This window comes from Artemia franciscana, unplaced genomic scaffold (genome assembly GCF_032884065.1).
Source record: "Artemia franciscana unplaced genomic scaffold, ASM3288406v1 PGA_scaffold_23, whole genome shotgun sequence".
Taxonomy (NCBI): Eukaryota; Metazoa; Arthropoda; class Branchiopoda; order Anostraca; family Artemiidae; genus Artemia; species Artemia franciscana.
Window position 1 is genome coordinate 1,027,856 of NW_027062649.1, and position 18,791 is coordinate 1,046,646.

Genomic DNA, 18,791 nt, shown 5'->3' on the forward strand with positions numbered 1-18,791 from the left:
GAGGATTCACCCTCCTCGTATACATAATAATTTATATTCGTTAAGTTTTAAGGTTGCTCCTTACTTTCCATAGAAAACACTTTTTTTTTAATTTGATTTCTGATCGTTTTTTAAGCAATGCAAAAAATCCCGCTATAACTCAAGTGATATATCCCTCCTTCCCATAGATTTATCCTCTAGACATTTCAATCCTGGTAAAAATTTACCTCGGACAATTCCCTTAACATCTCCACGCGTAAAATTGAGTTGACAATAAGAGAGCAGGACATAAGAAGAATATCAGAAAGAAATTCTGGCAAATTCTCCTAGTATAAAATTTATCCTGAATAATTCATGTCCTGAGAACATCCCTCCCAACAAAAAATTATCCCTGTAAAAAATCCCACGAGCAGAAAATCAACCCCCCAACAAATATACGCATTTTACCCAATAGCAAATACTGTATGTAAACAGTGAGTAATTTTTGCAGCTTAGACCTTTCCACTTGGGCTATCAGGGATGAAGATATCTCCAAAGGAATCGTTAGTCGGCCTTTCAACTCTGTTGAACACAATGACTATCACAAAATTTATATCAGACCATTTTGAGAAAAAAGGGGCATGAGAGAGGTGCCCAGTTGCCTTTCAATTTCTTTGCTCATTTAAAAAGAGCTCTAGAACTTTTAGTTTCCATTCGAATGAACCCTCTCACGATATTTTAGTACTATTATGTCGAAACGATTACCCCTAAGAAAAACAAACAAATAAACGCGCATCTGGAATCTTTCATCAGGCAAAATATACAAATTCTATAATTTTTAAATAGGAGCTTGAAACCTCTAAAGTATGGGTTCTTGTATACACTGAGTCTGATGATGTGTTTTTCATTAAGATTTTATGACTTTCAGTGGGTTCCCTCCTTTTTTTTCCAAAATCGAGAAATTTTCTCAGGATCTTAACATTTGATTGTTAAGACTAAACTTAATGAAACTTACATGTTCGAAATCAGTATAAAGTTTCTATTCTTTTGATATATCTACTGGTCGCAAAACTCTGTTTTTTGAAGTTTCGGCTACTATTGAGACGGGTCGCTACTTAATTACAGTTCGTTGCCAAACACTGTTTGATAAGCACGACTTAATTTTTTTTAAAACTCAAACACTAAAAGTAAAACGCATCTAAGGTACTGGTTAAGCCAACCTCCTTAAAAAATTAATACCCCAAAACACAACAAAAATCCATAAAATTGTCCAATACCTAAAAAATACATCAATATATAAATATATAACTTTTAAAAGTAAACACCAAATCTAAGAAACCGGTTAAGCCCCCCCCCCAAAAAAACAAAAACCAAACATCAACAAAACAACAAAAACATTATTAAAATATTCAAATGCCTAAAATATACACAAGTCCTACACACGGAAACTTCATTAATCTCTTTGTCTACCCCCACCGGATTTTCATTTTAATTTTAAAAAGAAATGTAATAGGGGTAACAGGCTAGTTAATAAACGGGATTTTGAGTAATAATTTAGGTAGGCATGAGATGAGAATCCAGGAAAAAGCGTTTCAGACAAAATTAGCTTCAAGTCTATTACAAGCATAGCTTCTTGGGCCTATTGATAGATTTACCTTTGTAATAGTTTTCTTTAGTATTAATAAATTGATTGATTGATTGATTGATTGTCTAAATTATGGGTCCGGGGTGTCGCTAAGTTAATCTAAGTTAGAAGTAGTTCAGGTAAGATATCTTAAAACAATTTTAGGCTTGAAGGATTCATTTAGTTCAGTGGTACTGAAAGGAGATTTCGGATTTTTCCCTTTCAAGAGTGTTAGATTGGTTATAATGGTGAAATTTAGGGAGAAAATAATTAAGGTACCTAATTATTAAAGCTACTTTACTTCAGCTTTTTAAGTCAGCCTATCTGTAGAGTTTCATTGACATGATTCAGGGCCAAACCAGACTAAGACAATTTTGGACCGTTGTAGCATTTTGGAGATACGCAACGAAGGAAAAGGCCCAATGAAAGAAAGCGTATCAGTATGGATGGTCTCGCGAACCCTGAATGGTCAATAAATCCACGAGTGAAAGGCTGATAAAAATCAATCTATATCTTTGAGGTTTTACTCCCAAGATTGTTGGGAAGAGGATTTTTTTTTTAATTTGGGTTGAATGGAAAGGATTTGAAGAATTTATTGTTTGTAAGAAGGGATAGTTTTGATTTAGATGATAGAAGGAATTTTTGGGGAAAGTCTAGGCTGGCGGATTACAACTACTTTTACCCTTAGTGTGGATGTGTGAATGAAAATTTGCAGAATGAATGTTTCTGACGAGTGATTGGCAGTGAATAATTTTTAATTGAATGGATAGTTAAGAGCATCATATGTCCTATTAAATAGTTATGTAAAATTCTTCGTTTAGGGACTAAACATAGGGAATCAGGTTTGGGGGAATACCTTGTTATCGTTCTTAGGAATCGAATTTACTATGGTTGGTATTTGTCGGTTAAATTTTGGACTTTGGTGGTTATTTTTGAGGAGGGTGGGGGTAACATCATTTAAAGTTGTATTATGTTCCTAAAGCTTTGTTTATAGGCCTTATTTTGTTTTGTTATAACTCGCAGGTTTTTTGCAACAAATCTTATCTTATCTATAAACAATATAAAAGATATATAATAACATACAGAAAAAAATTTAAGTTAAAATTCCATAGGTCAAAATTCATTGAATACTATATTTTAAGATTGAAACTAAAAATTGCTTAGGAAAACGTACTAAAAGTTAATACGAACCTTAATGCGAAACTATAAACACATAAAAAATAACAAATATTATATAAGAATTTTAACACCTAAAAAAGAAAACACGAAAAAAATATCAATCCAAATACAGTTCAAAACTTTGATCCCCTTAAATATAAACTAAAACTGAGAGAAAAAAGGAAACTTCATTCTTGTGTACAAGGATCAAACCTAAAGCTTAAAAACTAAACCCCACGGGTGAAATTTTAATGCCACAAACAAAAACATTCGTCTCGTATACAAAAAAAGTCAAACACTTCACATAAAATTTACAATCCACATTTAAAAGGTACCTAAACAAATAACTTAAATGTACCGTAATAGTATAAATAATAACAAATTCTACCTACAAAACATAACGACTACCTACAAAAAATGAAACTTAAACACTAAAAAGTAAACTGCATCTAAGATACCGCTTAAGCCCCTCCCCCAGAAAAAAATAGAAAAAACACGCGTTCCAACCAAATTTTATGAAAAAAATATACAAAAATAGGTAACGTTTTTTACCATCTCGAGAGTGATAAAAAGAATAAAGAAAATAACTTAAAGTAATAAAGTGATTAAGGTGATAAAGCAAAATCCAACAGTTCATGGTAACGAACTGTAAAAAGGAGCGACCCGGCGCAATAGGAAACGAAACTCTAGAAAACGGACCTTCGATGCTAAAAGATATATCAAAAGAATCAGATTTTTATGCTGATTTTAAATATGTAAGTTTCATAAAATTTAGTCTTTGTCATCAATAGTTACGAGCCTGAGAAAATTTGCCTTAATTTGGAAAATAGGGGGAAACACCCCCTAAAAGTCAAAGAATCTTAACAAAAATCACACCATCACATTAAGCGTATCAGAGAACCCTATAGCAAAATTTTCAAGCTCCTATCTACAAAAATGTGGAATTTCGTATTTTTTGCCAGAAGACAGATCACGGGTGTGTGTTTATTTTTAATTTTTTTTTTTTCCCAGGGGTCATCGCATCAACCAAGTGTTCCTAGAATCTCGCAAGAGGGCTCATTCTAACGGAGATGAAAAGTTCTAGTGCCTATTTTAAGTGACAAAAAAATTGGAGGGCACCTAGGCCCCCTCCCACGCTCATTTTTTCCCAAAGTCAACAAATCCAAATTTTGAGATAGCCATTTTGTTCCGCATAGTCGAAAACCATATTAACTATGTCTTTGGAATGACTCACTCCCCCAAAGACTCTGGGGGAGGGGCTGCAAGTTACAAACTTTGTCCAGTGTTCATATACGGTAATGGTTAGTGGGAAGTGTACAGACGTTTTCAGGGGGATTTTTTTTTGGTTTGGGTTGGGGTTGGTACGAGGGGGCTATGTGGGAGGACCTTCTCTTAGAGGAATATGTCATGGGGGAAGAGAAATTCAATGGAAACGGCGCGGGATTTTCTAGCATTACTATAAAAAAAAAACAATGAAGAAATAAACACGAAAAAGTTTTTTCAACTGAAAGTAAGGAGTAGCATTAAAACTTAAAACGAACCGAGATTTTTACGCATATGAGGGGTTCTAAAAATACTTTAGCATAAAGAGCGAGGTATTTAGGAAGATATATATATATATATATATATATATATATATATATATATATATATATATATATATATATATATATATATATATATATATATATATATATATATATATATATATATATATATATATATATATATATATATATATATATATATATATATATATATAACTGTTGGAAAGAACAGTGTGAGTCTCTTCAGCCAAAAAGGCCTGACAATTTTTTCTGCAAGCCCTTAAATCTAGAAATTGCTATAATTATTTTGAAGGGGACGTGTTTTCTCCTTAAAAAAATGTTAGAAGGTATGGGAAACTTAGAAACTATGGTCAGAAAAATAAAGGGTGGGATATTTAACGTTGAAATAATTTTTAGAAGTAATATAGTTAATACAATAAGTGAGGGGACAAATGTAAGTCCCCTCGAGGTGCAAGGTGCAAGTGAGATCTTTATCTTTCTTTTCAAATTTGTATTTATGCCGGCATCTATTGGTGTAATATGCCTAATATGGGAATTTATTAAGAGAATTTTTGGACCCATGCAAGATATATACAGCTACTTATACTCAAAAGCAGGAAAATTGATTTTTATAAACAGGGATATTGAAAAAGAAGACAGAAGGATGCATCCTACTTTGAAAATTCTTCCCTTAAAAGGTAAAAATAAAAGAAAATACATGCTAGCCAGGGGTATCGGCGCACCCCTTCCTTTGTTACGACAACTCGGCAGATTTTGCTGAAATTACTGCTAATAACATTAGCAGTAATTTCTGTAGATGATAACTTCAGCAGGATTTATAATGAAACTAATAACACATTGAAAAATGTTCTTGATATTGACCTAAAAATATTTGGCATGGTCCTACCTGGAACTAGCTTCATAATGAAAGGTTTGGTTAATGTTATTAAAGACAAAATAGATATGTTTCAGGGTCAGTTAAGTTTAAAGGATTACAAAATATGCTTATTGCCAATTCCTGAGTCAGTTTCAGTCGTTACCCCTCTGGTGATTTTAATTATACTGTATATTTTAAATTGTATTTTAGCTACTTATCAGGAAAAACTCAAAGAAACACTTCTTCATTGTTGTTTTCCAAGAAGGCAGAGGGAGCATGAGCTAGTCTTGAGGGAAAAAATATTACGAGAAAGCCAGAGGAAACTAGCACAAAGGCATATGGCCGCAAAAACTACGGGGTCTGCTGTGTCCGACAGCAAATATAAATCTTATTTGTTGTCGTATGATATTGTAGATGAAGAAGATCTACCAACACATAATTTTTACCAGTAGCTGTTGACTTACTTGCAACTTTAGCTGTTGGTTCAGTTGTTGTTGTTGTGTGTGTGTGTGTTTGTGTGTTTGTGTGTGTGTGTGTGTGTGTGTGTTTGTGTGTGTGTTTGTGTGTTAGTGTGTTTGTGTGTGGTGTGTGTGTGTGTTTGTGTGTGTGTGTGTGTTTGTGTTTGTGTTTGGTGTGTGTGTGTGTTTGTGTGTTTGTGTGTGTGTTTGTGTGTGTGTGTGTGTGTGTTTGTGTGTGTTTGTGTGTGTGTGTTTGTATGTTTGTGTGTGGTTGTGTGTGTGTGTGTGTTTGTATGTGTGTGTTTGTGTGTGTGTGTTTGCGTGTGTGTGTGTGTTTGTGTGTTTGTGTGTATGTGTGTGTTTGTGTGTGTTTGTGTGTATGTGTGTGTTTGTGTGTGTTTGTGTGTGTGTGTGTTTGTGTGTGTGTGTTTGTGTGTGTGTGTGTTTGTGTGTGTGTGTGTGTGTGTGTGTGTTTGTGTGTGTATTTGTGTGTGTGTGTGTTTGTGTGTGTTTTTGTGTGTGTGTGTGTTTGTGTGTGTGTGTGTTTGTATGTTTGTGTGTGTTTGTGTGTGTGTGTGTGTTTGTGTGTGTGTGTTTGTGTGTATGTGTGTGTTTGTGTGTGTGTGTGTTTTGTGTGTGTGTGTTTGTGTTTTTGTGTGTGTGTTTGTGGGTGTGTGTGTTTGTGTGTGTGTGTTTGTGTGTGTGTGTGTTTGTGTGTGTTTGTGTGTGTGTTTGTGTGTGTGTGTGTGTTTGTGTGTGTGTGTGTGTGTGTGTGTTTGTGTGTGTGTGTTTGTGTGTGTTTGTGTGTGTGTGTTTGTGTGTGTGTGTGTGTTTGGGTTTGTGTGTGTGTGTGTGTGTTTGTGTGTGTATTTGTGTGTGTGTGTTTGTTTGTTTTTGTGTGTGTGTGTTTGTATGTTTGTGTGTGTTTGTGTGTGTGTGTTTGTGTGTGTGTGTGTTTGTGTGTGTGTGTGTTTGTGTGTGTGTTTGTGTGTGTGTGTTTGTGTGTGTGTTTGTGTGTGTGTGTTTGTGTGTATTTATGTGTGTGTCTGTTTGTGTGTGTGTTTGTTTGTGTGTGTGTGTGTGTGTGTGTTCGTGTGTGTGCGTTGAAAGAAGGCTGAATGATTGAAAGAAGGTTGGAACAATCAATGAATCAATAAATATTTATTAATTCAAATTAATTCGAGACACTTCTACTAAGTTAAGTTTATTTACAATATGAGGAATCTGGTATCTGATTGAGCATCTAGTTCTTTCTGCTTTGACTGGCGGAAGGCGATACTTCTTGGAGCGGATACAGTGGGCAGAAGAAGCGGGAGTCCAATTTATACCAAAATCATAGAAATAATCTGTTGAAGATTGGATATCATAATACCACATTGGTGTATGCATGTCCTTCATTTCTTTGAGATTATTTATAATAAGAAAAATCTATAACGTTTCGGTTTCTGAAAGATTTTTAAGTCTCACAGGGTGATGAACAAAAGTACCCAGAATTCTAATAGCCTTATTTTGAATTATCCGAAGAGATTACAAATGGACCATTAATAATTAACACATGATTCAATTAGAGAAAGGTATAAAATTTTAAGGATAGAAAAAGGAAACACCTGTTTCAATCTATGAAGACAACCCAAGTGATGGGCAAGTTTCAATGTCAAATAATCAGAATGCTTACGGAATGGTAAAAGCTCATTGAGAATAATCCCAAGGTAACGAAATGAATTTGAACTTTTTATTCTATTTTGATTTACAACTAACTCACATATGGTTATTTTATTTATCGCTCACTTTGACCACCTGAAAATCATGATTCAGCTTAAGATTTCGAATCTAGGTAGTTACACGCAAGCCATTTATTCAAAGATTTCATTGTTGTCACAATTTTGTCAATCAACAAAGATAGGGTCTTAGCTTTTACTATTACAGTTGTATCATTTGTGAAAATTACTGCTAAGCTTATTATCTAGGGGTAAAAACCTTCGGAGGTCATTTAAATAAATAAAAAATAGTAACGACCCTAATACTGATCCCTGGGAGACTCTAATATCATCAATAACGTTATGACTTAATAGATATCCATTTATTTCTAGCTGAATTTTTCTATCATGCAGGTAAGATTTTATTAGATCTAGGTCTTTTTCTCTAATGCCTGTGTTTTTAATTTTTTCCATCAAGATTTCATGGTTTATAGTATCAAAAGCCTTTTTTGTATCATAGAAGAGAGCAGGCACATGATTATCATCATTTAGTGAGTCATTAATCTCTAAGATTAGCGCAACAATAGCTTGTTCAGTGGAAGGACCCGACCTGAATCCAAACTGATTTTTAGTAAATAAATTCCTTTTATTGAATTATGATACAATTTTTTTTAATAATTTTTTTCTACTCTGTCTTATATAACCTTTCTTATGAATTGGAATAGATTTCCGTACTTCTGGAAAGATCCCTGATAATACAGATGCACTTAAAATATAGAGCAATTACACATGGAGCAATTAGAGATTTGTACAATCGTTGTATGAGCTGAGGGGTATTTCATTCTTATCATAAAGAGTCGATTTTTTTTTCTTGATAGATTTTATAAGGAATAAACGTATCCAAGATGTTTTGGGTGAGGCTTTTTCCGGTATGTAGAAATTAAATCTAGAAATTGCACTTCTTCATTGTTGTTTTACAAAAAGGCAGAGGGAGCGTGAGCTAGTCATGAGGGAAAAATATTACGAGAAAGCCAGAGGAAACTAGCAAAAAGGCATTTGACCGCAAAAACCACGGGGTCCGCTGTGTCTGACAGCAAATATAGATCTTATTTGTTGTCGTATGATATTGTAGATGAAGAAGGTTTGCCAACGCATAATTATTACCAGTAGCTGTTGACTTACTTGCAACTTAAGCTGTTGGTTTAGTTGCCCCAGGAGCTCTCGGCTTAGTTGTAACTGTAGCTTTTGGCTTAGTTTTGTGAGAAGTCTCTTTCTATTATTTATTTATTGTCTTATATTATATTTTATAATATAAAATACAATATACGACATAGCTATACGACATATAACTATACGACATCCTTAAATTCTGTTTATCCATTTTATTTCTCTGCTCTTATTTACCAGTTTTATTTTCAGACGGGTAACCTTCACCTACGATCAAGTTCAACAGACTGACACCCTCAAACCTTTGTTTACCCATTTTTATTTGTCTGCTCGTATTTACTTCGAGCGTTAGATAACCTTCAACCTTTAGTCAAACTCAAATCTTTAATTTATTACAAAACTGGACTAGAGAGGGCGAACCTTAAAAGCGAATGTTAGAACAATATTCGGGAAGTTCTGATTCACAATTTCTGGACGACAGATGGATATAACAACCCTACTACTTGGATTTTTCTTATCTGCTTTCCTCTTGGATCACCACTTTTTCTTGGATACTAGCTTTTCAATTAATACGAGGGACAGCCTGTCGTGTGTATTTACAAGATTGAACGTAAGTTTTTTTACTTCCAGATTTATGCTTCTTCACCCTAGCAAGGACTTTTCATCAACCAGAAAGAGCTCTCCAGCTCAACTTCTTTCCAATTTATATTTCTTTTACCCGTTTTTTTACACACTCTTCTAAAATAAAATTCCTTGTCTGGAGAGACTGTGACTTATAATAGGCCTTAGGAAACAGATAAACTGTTGCCATAGTAGATAGAAAAGTGAACCTATTCGTACATTGAATACTAGTGACACGCATAATTCAAAGCACTAGTATTCTCTTACTCACCCCATAGGGTGGAACCTTACAAAGAGGTGGCTAGTGGTGTTCTTTTCTGCTCTATGGTGGCATTCTTACTATTTTCTATCTATTTCTTCGTTTGATTTTTCCCTCTACAATTGTTTTTCTTCGCCCGAGTCGGCTCGTTTTTGGGAAAGGAGATTCCCATAATCCTCCCATATTCCTATCTATAAGCTAGAATTTTCTTGTCTATAGACTAACGTACTAGTTTCACCAAGTACGATAAGTTTTTTTCTCATTAATTCATGAGTTTAATCTCTTTAAATTATCCGTACATCATTCTATTTTTTTTTTATATTATCTTTACTGTCTGTAACATCAATAGATTTTTATTGACTCATACTAAAATTAACTCAGCATATCTGTCTCCTAATAAATTTTATTGCTTATTGTAAAGATTTACGATGTCCACCGGAAATTCAAGTAAAGATAACCCGACAAATATCCCAGATAATTCTCAATTAGCCTATTAACAGGTCCCTTCTCAAATAACCCGTCAGATGGTAGTTGACCCTTTTTCACACATTCAAACATTAACGAAACCATCGGAAGTAAAGACTTGGATAAGAAAACTTAAAAGTATGAAGGCTACTCTAAAATGGGACGATGATTATACTTTAGCTATGGCGTCAAACACCTGCAGAGGAATTTTCCAGTGGTATGTGGAAGAAATAATTGAGTCGGGAAATACTTTAACGCTCGACGACCTATACAAAAAATTGTTAAGAAATGTAGGCGCTAGAAAAACCCCTCGGCAATGTCTGCAGGTAATAATAGAAATGAAGCAAAAACCAGAGAAAACTATCCCTTGAATTTTATATGAGATTAAAAACGGTAAAGATAGATTATTGTAAAGCAGAAGGGTTTGACAACTCAAAAAGTATAGATGCATTTGCCTTAGTCGATTCAATTGTTCTGCAAGCGTTTGAGATGGGGCTGCGGAGTGAGTTCCAAGAAGCGGTTAGACAAGACGATTATGATAATCTAGACGAAGCACTTGAGATCGCCCAAACTATCGAGTCAGTAAAATCTAGCCTCAGATCTAACAGCCAAATGGACCAATTTGAATATCTTGTGGCAGGGGTCGCAGAAATAAATATTAGTAAAAACAGAACTCCCCATGGGCAAGCAGGAAGGGCTGCCCGTGGTAATAACTTTTCAAATCAATACAATTCTTACCAGCAGGGTCCACACCAGATGATCCGGCACTTATACGAGGAATACTTTTTTTCAGTCTAGAAATTATCAAGGGCCACGAGGATTGCATTCACAAGGTTCAGGGAGACACTATGAAAGATATCCCAGAGATGCTATAATTATTCATTTTGATCAAAGAGGTAGGAAAAAGAAATCATTTTGATCAAAGAGCTAGTTCTACTCCACATTTTAGAGGGCGACTTAATTCAGGGCTTAATTATGAAGAAAATAGATTTTTTGTTAGGAACAACCTGACTAAGAATGGTAATTACCACGGTGCTTTTAACTCACACCAAGGATCGCAGTTTAGTGGTGGTCGTTCAGATTCAGCTTTGTATTCCCTTTCGCGAAATAATTATGATGGCAGGTTTGAAGGTCAGAGAGGTCGAAATTCTAATCAGTATCAACAACAGATTGGTATAATTCGCGGACAGATGAGGGGTCACAATAGTTATCGTGGGATACCTGCACCAGAGCGTAGAAATGCCTATTTTCAGGAAAATAACCGGGAAGCTGGTTTCATGGCGGAGAATTATGACGATCCGAGTTCAAATTTCAACCGTATTGAAGATACAACCAATAACAATGAAGATCCATCTTCCCCCTTAGACGGGTCTTTAAATTTGAACGCCAGGTTCCGGCACTAACGGTGGATCCGGCATTTTCCCCTTCAAAACCGTTAGATGTTTCTTTTGTCAGTTATATAGCTAGAGACCAAAAGTGAAAGCTCAAAAGTCCAGGTTTTCCATTTTTACACAAAGTTAAGGTCAATAGCTTAGACATTCTTTATTTTGTTGACACGGGCTACAGTCGATTATTAACTGAGTATGATTTATTCCGAAAAATTCTTCCAGCAAAAAATTTTATATTCACTGGTTCAAAGGTAAAATCACTTTCTGGAGATTTTCTTGATGTCACAGGAGAAACGGAAGAACTCATCACTATACTAGGTTTTCGCCCAGGTCACTCGCTAGCACTTTTAATTCGTGGATTATCGTTCGACGTAATGTTTGGGTACGATCTTTTGCGTCATTTAAGTTGCTACCTTGACATGGCCACTCACACGATTCTTCCTGATGTTCCTTCAATTTCTTTCCCAGATGAAAATGACTTTGCATTTTTCCTTTCTGAAAATTTGGCTCGTGGCTGTGTTAAATTGGCTAAGAAGACATCTATCCCTTCTGGTTCTATGGTCCTCTTATATTGTCGTGCTAGGTCAATGGGTCAGGAGCTTCCTGCAGGAGCAGCAATTCTTTTATCTCCAGCAAAAGAAGAATCATCATTACATCCTTATGCTCTCGAGTATTCCGGGAATAGATTTCTTATTCCTTATTTCAAAAATAGTGGGGACGCTGGAGAAATTTCTAGGAGAGAGGTTCTTGGTTACTTTCAAAAGGACGAACAAAAGGACGACGACAACAGGTGGCGACTGATTTCCACACATTCAAGAGTACATAGTCTAGCAATAAGTCGATCTTGCAACATCACTAGAGAAGTTTTCGCAATTGTTGATGGATTAAAGAGATTTTTCTTACGAGATTTTTGTAAGAGAAACTTATATACTGACAGACTGCAAAGCCACAACTTACATGTAGAAGTCAAGAGATGTCGACTCGAAACTTTATAGAATCAGTGTCATGTTTTCAGACAAAAACATAAAATGGCTCCATATTCAGGGGAAGCTTAACCCAGTTGATGTATTAAGCCGACCGCCAGACGACACGCTTCTTCAAACTCGACATTTCTCACTCGCGGATGAAGAAGCAGAGTTTTTGGCAGTGACGGTACAGACAGATGCAACGTCAATGAATTCAACTTCGTCAAAAGGAAGTTTGGACTTTCTAGGTTTGGAAGGTCTACAGATTAGGAAGTACAGGATGAACGACGTATAATTAGCACCAATAATAAGCTTAATGCTTCAGCACGGGACAAATGATTACGCAAAATTTGAATTTAGTAGCACAAATGGGGATGCCCTGCAAAGGCAGGAAGACCGGGACGCCGGGTTTAGACTTAATGAAGATAGAAATGGCAAAAATAGCCATATTACAGTTAGTCCACAGGACCATGACTCCTTAGGAGATGCTGCTAGTCTCCAAGACCAGCACACTTCGAAAAGGAATGAGAAATTGAATGACATGAAAGGAAATGAATATATATCTATAGATCCACAAATGAATCCAGTTAAGCTTGAAAAGTTACTGGAAAAGTGGAATATTGCACCATAGCTGCAGAAGAAAGTTGACAGGCTCATTTTGTGGGAGAGGATCTTGTATCGGATGCCGCCAACGGAAGAAGGCAGAAAATCAAATGCGCAAAGTTTACAACTAATGATTCAAAGGTGCCTGATTTCTGGTATTTTACTACTGTCGCATTCACATGTCCTCATGGCCGCCCACCAAAACGCGGAAAGAAGCCTAGTCAAACTAAGAAATTTCTGCTATTTCGACAAGATGTCGACACATATGAAGAATGAGGCTCAGAATTGCCATATTTGCATGTGTAGAAATGTTACCCCCAAAATTGTGCCCGAGCTACTAAAGAATGTCTCCGCTGAATTAAGCTTTGAAACGTGGTGTTTGGACAATTTAGGTTCTTTGTCTGGAGGCAACAAATATGTCGTTGTCTGCGTAGATGTCCGTACTTCCTTAGTTGTCTTAAAACCCGCACCTGTGGTTACTTCAAAGACTATTTGTAAATTTTTACTGCGTCGCGTTATTTCTTATTTTGGAATGTTTCGTTTTCTATTGACAGATTGTCACGCGGCTTTCTGCTCAAGTCCTTTCAAACGACTCATGGAGTTTCTTGAAGGTGAAGAAACTCTTCACCAGTCCTCGAGCTCCTTCCACGAATGGAGCAGCAGAGAATAAGGTCAAACTCTGCAAACGTCTAATTTGTAAATATATTTATGTAACTTCAGGATCCTGGAGTGAATTTATTTATCTCTGTCAATTTGTTTTAAGAAGTTTGATCAGTTATCCAAGAGGATTCTCACCCTATGCCTTAGCATTTGCTCATGAACCTATTAATCTCCTTGATATGTAGATCTCACGACCTCGACTCTAGGTATATCAAGATGACGAAGACTACGCAGTCCAGCTTTTGAAGGAAATTTTCACTACATACAACATTTCCAGTAAGGTCCTCCAACAAGAGCGAGGAAGACAAGCAGAGCAGTTTGATAAGGGTTGCACTAAGGTCCCTTTATTGTCTGTTGGAAGCGTAGTCTACATTAAGGATAACACAATAAAACCTGGTACCCCAAAGGGCGTTAGTTTCCGATAAATCGGCCCATTATGTGTTTTGCAAGAAATGCATAAAAATGTATTTTTTTTTCAGTCCTTACAGGAACCTTATAAAAGGAGAATGGCCAACATCCGATTACTTAAAGTTGTTGGTGACAGTCAAGTATTCCTCTCAAAACATCAAATATTTTCTAAGGGAATGGAGAAAGCTTTCCCGAGTCAGACGGAGCCGAGTAGTTCTACTAACGGATCTAAAACAAATCCAACAATGAGAACATTTACGCTACGCTCTGGATATATATTTTCAAGAAAGCCAGAGGACACTAGACAACAAAACAGTAATTTAAATAACACCGATAAAAACATCCAAATGGCAATGGATAGCATCGACACCCGACCCCCAGCTCAAAACCAAAATTGGGAGATTCTGTCGCAGCCAGAATGCAGTCCGCTATCAAACTCTAGTCTTTTCCACAGTAGGCGCGAGGATAAAGGAGAAAAGTCAGACGAGTCTGCGGACGGTCCAGATGAGCCCACTATCTGTCAGGAGGAAAGGTTACCCATCGTCGAAATGGACGATACGGGAACAACCTAAGCGCCTAATCGACCTAAGCGAGGCACATATAAACTGGCTGGCTTCTACAAGCTTAGTCCTGTCTCAATACGAGGTTGTCGATTCTGAGAAATAGTCTTGATTGTTGTTTGACTCTTATGTCATTTATTAGTAGGTTAAGGGTAGGTAATTGGTAAAGGAAAAAAATTCTGTTGGTTTTCCGCATTAGTTTACTAGTCAACTGTTCAGAGAATGGTTAGGAAGAAGTCCGAATACTCACTAGGTCAATTTGTGTTAAAGATTGTTCGTTCAGAGTTCCATAATACCACATTTCCAAAGTATGTCGACTTGGTTTCACACTTAAAATCCTTGTATCAGTCAACGCTCTTGGAGAAAAGGTTAAGTCGGTACCTAGTTTATTGGGGCCCTAAAACGATTTCCTTCATTGCAGGACTCTCGGCAATCGCTCAACTCTTTCCTGTGGAATATGGTCAGAGTGGCTCTTTATCCTTCTCGTCTCAAAGGTATCTGGCTCTGTCAAGGATCGAACTAAAAGTTTTGTGTCACAAGGCATGGCTTTCCGTCAGGTAGGAAAAATGACCCCTACCAGCGGAAATTATAAACTCATTATTCACGTCAATATCTCTCAAATTAGCAAAGGAAAATTATATAACTAATAGTATAAATAAAATTTTGGAACAATTTTCCTTTGGTTTAAACCCAAAAGGATTAAAATCACCTGCACCAACAGCCAAACGCTTGTTCGAGCAATTACACGAAAGTCAAATTTTAGGATCTCAATTAACTAACTGGCCTATATTCCGCAATGAATTTGTACAGAGGGTCATCGCCAAGCGCAACTCTTTGTTGGTCGAGGTCCAGCTGGCTGAAAAAGTCTTAAATAGCCTTAGATCTCTTATACAAGTGAAAAGAAATAAAATTCCCAGAAGTTTAATACCTGGTCTAAGCAACATCATAGGTTATGTCGCTGGATTAGCCACTGATAGTCAGGTTCAAGAGATACAAGAACAACTAAATGACATAAAGAAAACAAATGACAAAGTTTCACATTTTTTAACCTCAGAAACTAGTATTATTTATTTTTTAGAACAGGATGTCGTAAGGGTTCAGCAGGACACTTTTAACATAGTTAATGAAACTCTCCTAGCTTTTCAAAAATCAATAATGGACAACCAAACAGAAATAGTTAGCAATCTAGTTTTCGGAGTTGCATCGCTCCAAACAAACTTGGAACGTGTCGCAAGGCATTTAACTGCAGAATTCCGCAACCTACAACATCGGTTATACGAAATTTTACATGCAGTTATGACAACATCCCTGAAAGGTTTTCCGGTGCAGCTATTAGACCCATCCGATTTAAGTCAAATTCTGACTAACATTGTCCAATCCCTCCCAAATTCCTGTGCGCTAGCCATTTCTTCTAATGAAAATCTTTTGAACCTGGTTAAAATTGTAAAATGTGAACTCATGTCAACTTCAGAACAGTTAATAGTTGTGTGTTATTTACCACTAAATCGAATAGGCAGTGAATTTAACTTGTTTGAAACAATATCAGTGCTGTACAGAATAAGTGACTCCCAAAATTATACTAAAACTCAACCTTCTTCCGACTTTTTTGCTGTAACAAATGATGCTGATTCATACCTGTTATTGAACCTTTATGATTTAGAGTTTAATTGTGTATCCTATAAACAGAAAACCATTTGTGAAAGCCATATAGTTCTGAGAAAAGCTAGCTTCAAATCATGCTCATATGCTGCTTTTACGGAAGATACAAGTGCAATTAACCAAGTTATGCGAAAGGAAGGTAACATTGTTCTCTTTCCATTTGCAGCTGTTTTAGACCAAAACACCTATGTCTTTGCAAGCCCTTCGTCATTACCAGTTACCCTGAATGTTGTAGGTCCTGAAACAAATTTATTTTTAACTAGTCAAACTTATAAATATTATTCAATCAACGTTAGTGAGGCCCAAGGTTTTTCTATCAACAGTGAGTGTAAAATTAGTAATTCGTCTTTTATAACTTAAGATTTTTATAGCCCTGTCACATCGTTTCATGCCAAATCTTTTTCTCCCGTATCAGAGGGGGAAAAGCTGATTTTACCATTAGATCAAATTACGTCAAAGTTTACCATTAAAGAAATGAATGAGTACTGGCAAGAAAAATTAATATCAAAAACTAATAGAATTGACAAAACTATAGAACTTCCACTCGCGCTCTTTTCGACGGGCGAACCAACTAGTACTCATCCACCATCATTATCACCATTTTTATACTCTTAACTATAGTAACAATTGCAGTTATTTTATGTATGTGCATGTCTGTGCATTTATACAGAGAACTTAGTAAATGTTCTGATACAATGTTTATGCCTATCCAAAATCTGAGGGACGAAATTCCTCCAGAAGAAGGAGCCTTGTGAAAAATTTATCTTGTGACTAAATTCTTAGCTTAAGTTATTAAATTTCCCACGAGGGGTATTTACATTCTTCAAAGTCGAGTGATTGACAATTAAAGGTTATTCAACAACCTTACTGCAAAAACGGACGTGCTACCGTTACCTGACAAACCGAAAAAAAAACGCACTCCTCAGCAAAGCAGTCTATATATTATGTGGTTAGTCAATCCTATATTTTGACACCATATACAGATTTGCATAAAACCCTTTCTATCTGCTCAGACATATCGATCATATATGACACAGCAAAAGGGGTCAGCACTGACGAATACTATGTAGGTATAAATATACCACAATCGGGAATTTTCATAACTAGACTAAAAGAATTAAATTCGTAGAATCAACCTTTTTTTACCGGAGTATTTCAAACTCTTACGAAAAGTTCATATCAGTAAAGATTTTTGGGGTGTTGCACCAAGGAGATTCATTTAAAATTCTGCTTCGAATAACCGCTAACGTTAATAAAACGTGTGTAGTGCACCGATTTTAAAGAAAAGAAAAACAACCCTTGAAAAAAAAGAAGACACTGAAAAAAGAGAACACTTGGAAAAAAAACAAGACTGGAGAAAAAAAAAGAAAAAAAGAATGATAACTCTAGCGATCCAAGAAAAAAAAGAAAAAACGAAAAAAGGGATAAACAGTTTTTTATCATCTAATTCAATTATTTCTTGATGTTCCTTGTGAAAGGATTTAGTTCTGTCAAAGATTTTGTTCTGTCAAAGATTTGGTTTTGTCAAAGATTAAGTTCTGTCAAAGATTCAGTAGTGTTCACTTTATGTATTTGTACTGTGTTAATACTTGACGAGTCAATACTAATATTGACAAGAATCAATGTTTCGTTTTAATTTTTGATGTTGCTATTTGATTAGCTTTGCCTTAGTGATGATATATCATTGTTATAACCATATATTATATGCTGTGTAATGAGTTCTTGTTCGACACAAGTTCAAATTCTAAAGTTGACATAAGTTCAGACACGAATCAAAGTGACTAACTTATAGAGCAAAGAATATTAAGGGAAGAAATGGATAAACGTGATGACATCTTAAATCACTTTACTAATAAATCGCACCTCTCTTATAATTATTCCAAAACTATATTGAATTCCCTCGGACAAAGTGCAAAAAAAAAATCAACAACAAAAAATTCTTTTTCGTCATGCTTTTATCATTTTTTATTTGTTCTTTTTTTCATGAAATTTTTCATTTCAGGAAAACTAATGGGTTAGGGTGTCATAGAGATTTTTTTTCCCAGAAACTTCGATCTTTAGTGTTTAATGTTCAATGTTTTATACTCTCTATTTTTCAGATTCTTCTCGTTTAATAGATACCTAGATGATTCCACCAAAAATTACATCACAACAGTTTTCAACAACACAAAGGCGGCTTGTTGGTGTAGCACCGAGCCGTGCTTTTTCGAAGCTGGGGAGTATGTGAGAAGTCCCTTTCTATTATTTATTTATTGCCTTATATTATATTCTATAATATAACATATTACAATATACGACACAGCTATGCGACATATAACTATACGACAGGCTGACATCCTCAAATTCTTGTTTATCCATTTTATTTAAATGTTCTTATTTACCAGTTTTATTTTTAGACGGGTAACCTTCATCTATGATCAAGTTCAACAGGCTGACACCCCCAAACCCTTGTTTACCCATTTTTATTTTCTGCTCGTATTTACCTCGAGCGTTAGATAACCATCAATCTATAGTCAAGCTCAAATCTTTAATGTATTACAAAACCGGACTGGAGAGGGCGACCCTTAAAAGCGAATGTTAGAACAATATTCAGGGAGTTCTGATTCACAATTTCTGGACGACAGATAGATATAACAACCCTGCTACTTTGATTTGGCTTATCTATTTTCCTCTTGGATCACCATTCCTTCTTGGATACTAGCTTTTCAATTAATACG

At 35.6% G+C, this 18,791-nt stretch overlaps 1 long non-coding RNA gene across 1 annotated transcript in view; it reads left to right on the forward strand.

The window, feature by feature from the left end:
• Nucleotides 1–18,409, forward strand: part of LOC136041439 (uncharacterized) — a 34,469-nt gene extending 16,060 nt beyond the window's left edge. The window contains exons 2-3 of the long non-coding RNA XR_010621027.1: nucleotides 8,739–9,096; nucleotides 18,174–18,409. This is a non-coding gene — a long non-coding RNA (uncharacterized LOC136041439). The remainder of the gene's footprint in view (nucleotides 1–8,738; nucleotides 9,097–18,173) is intronic.
• Nucleotides 18,410–18,791: the final 382 nt, after the last annotated feature.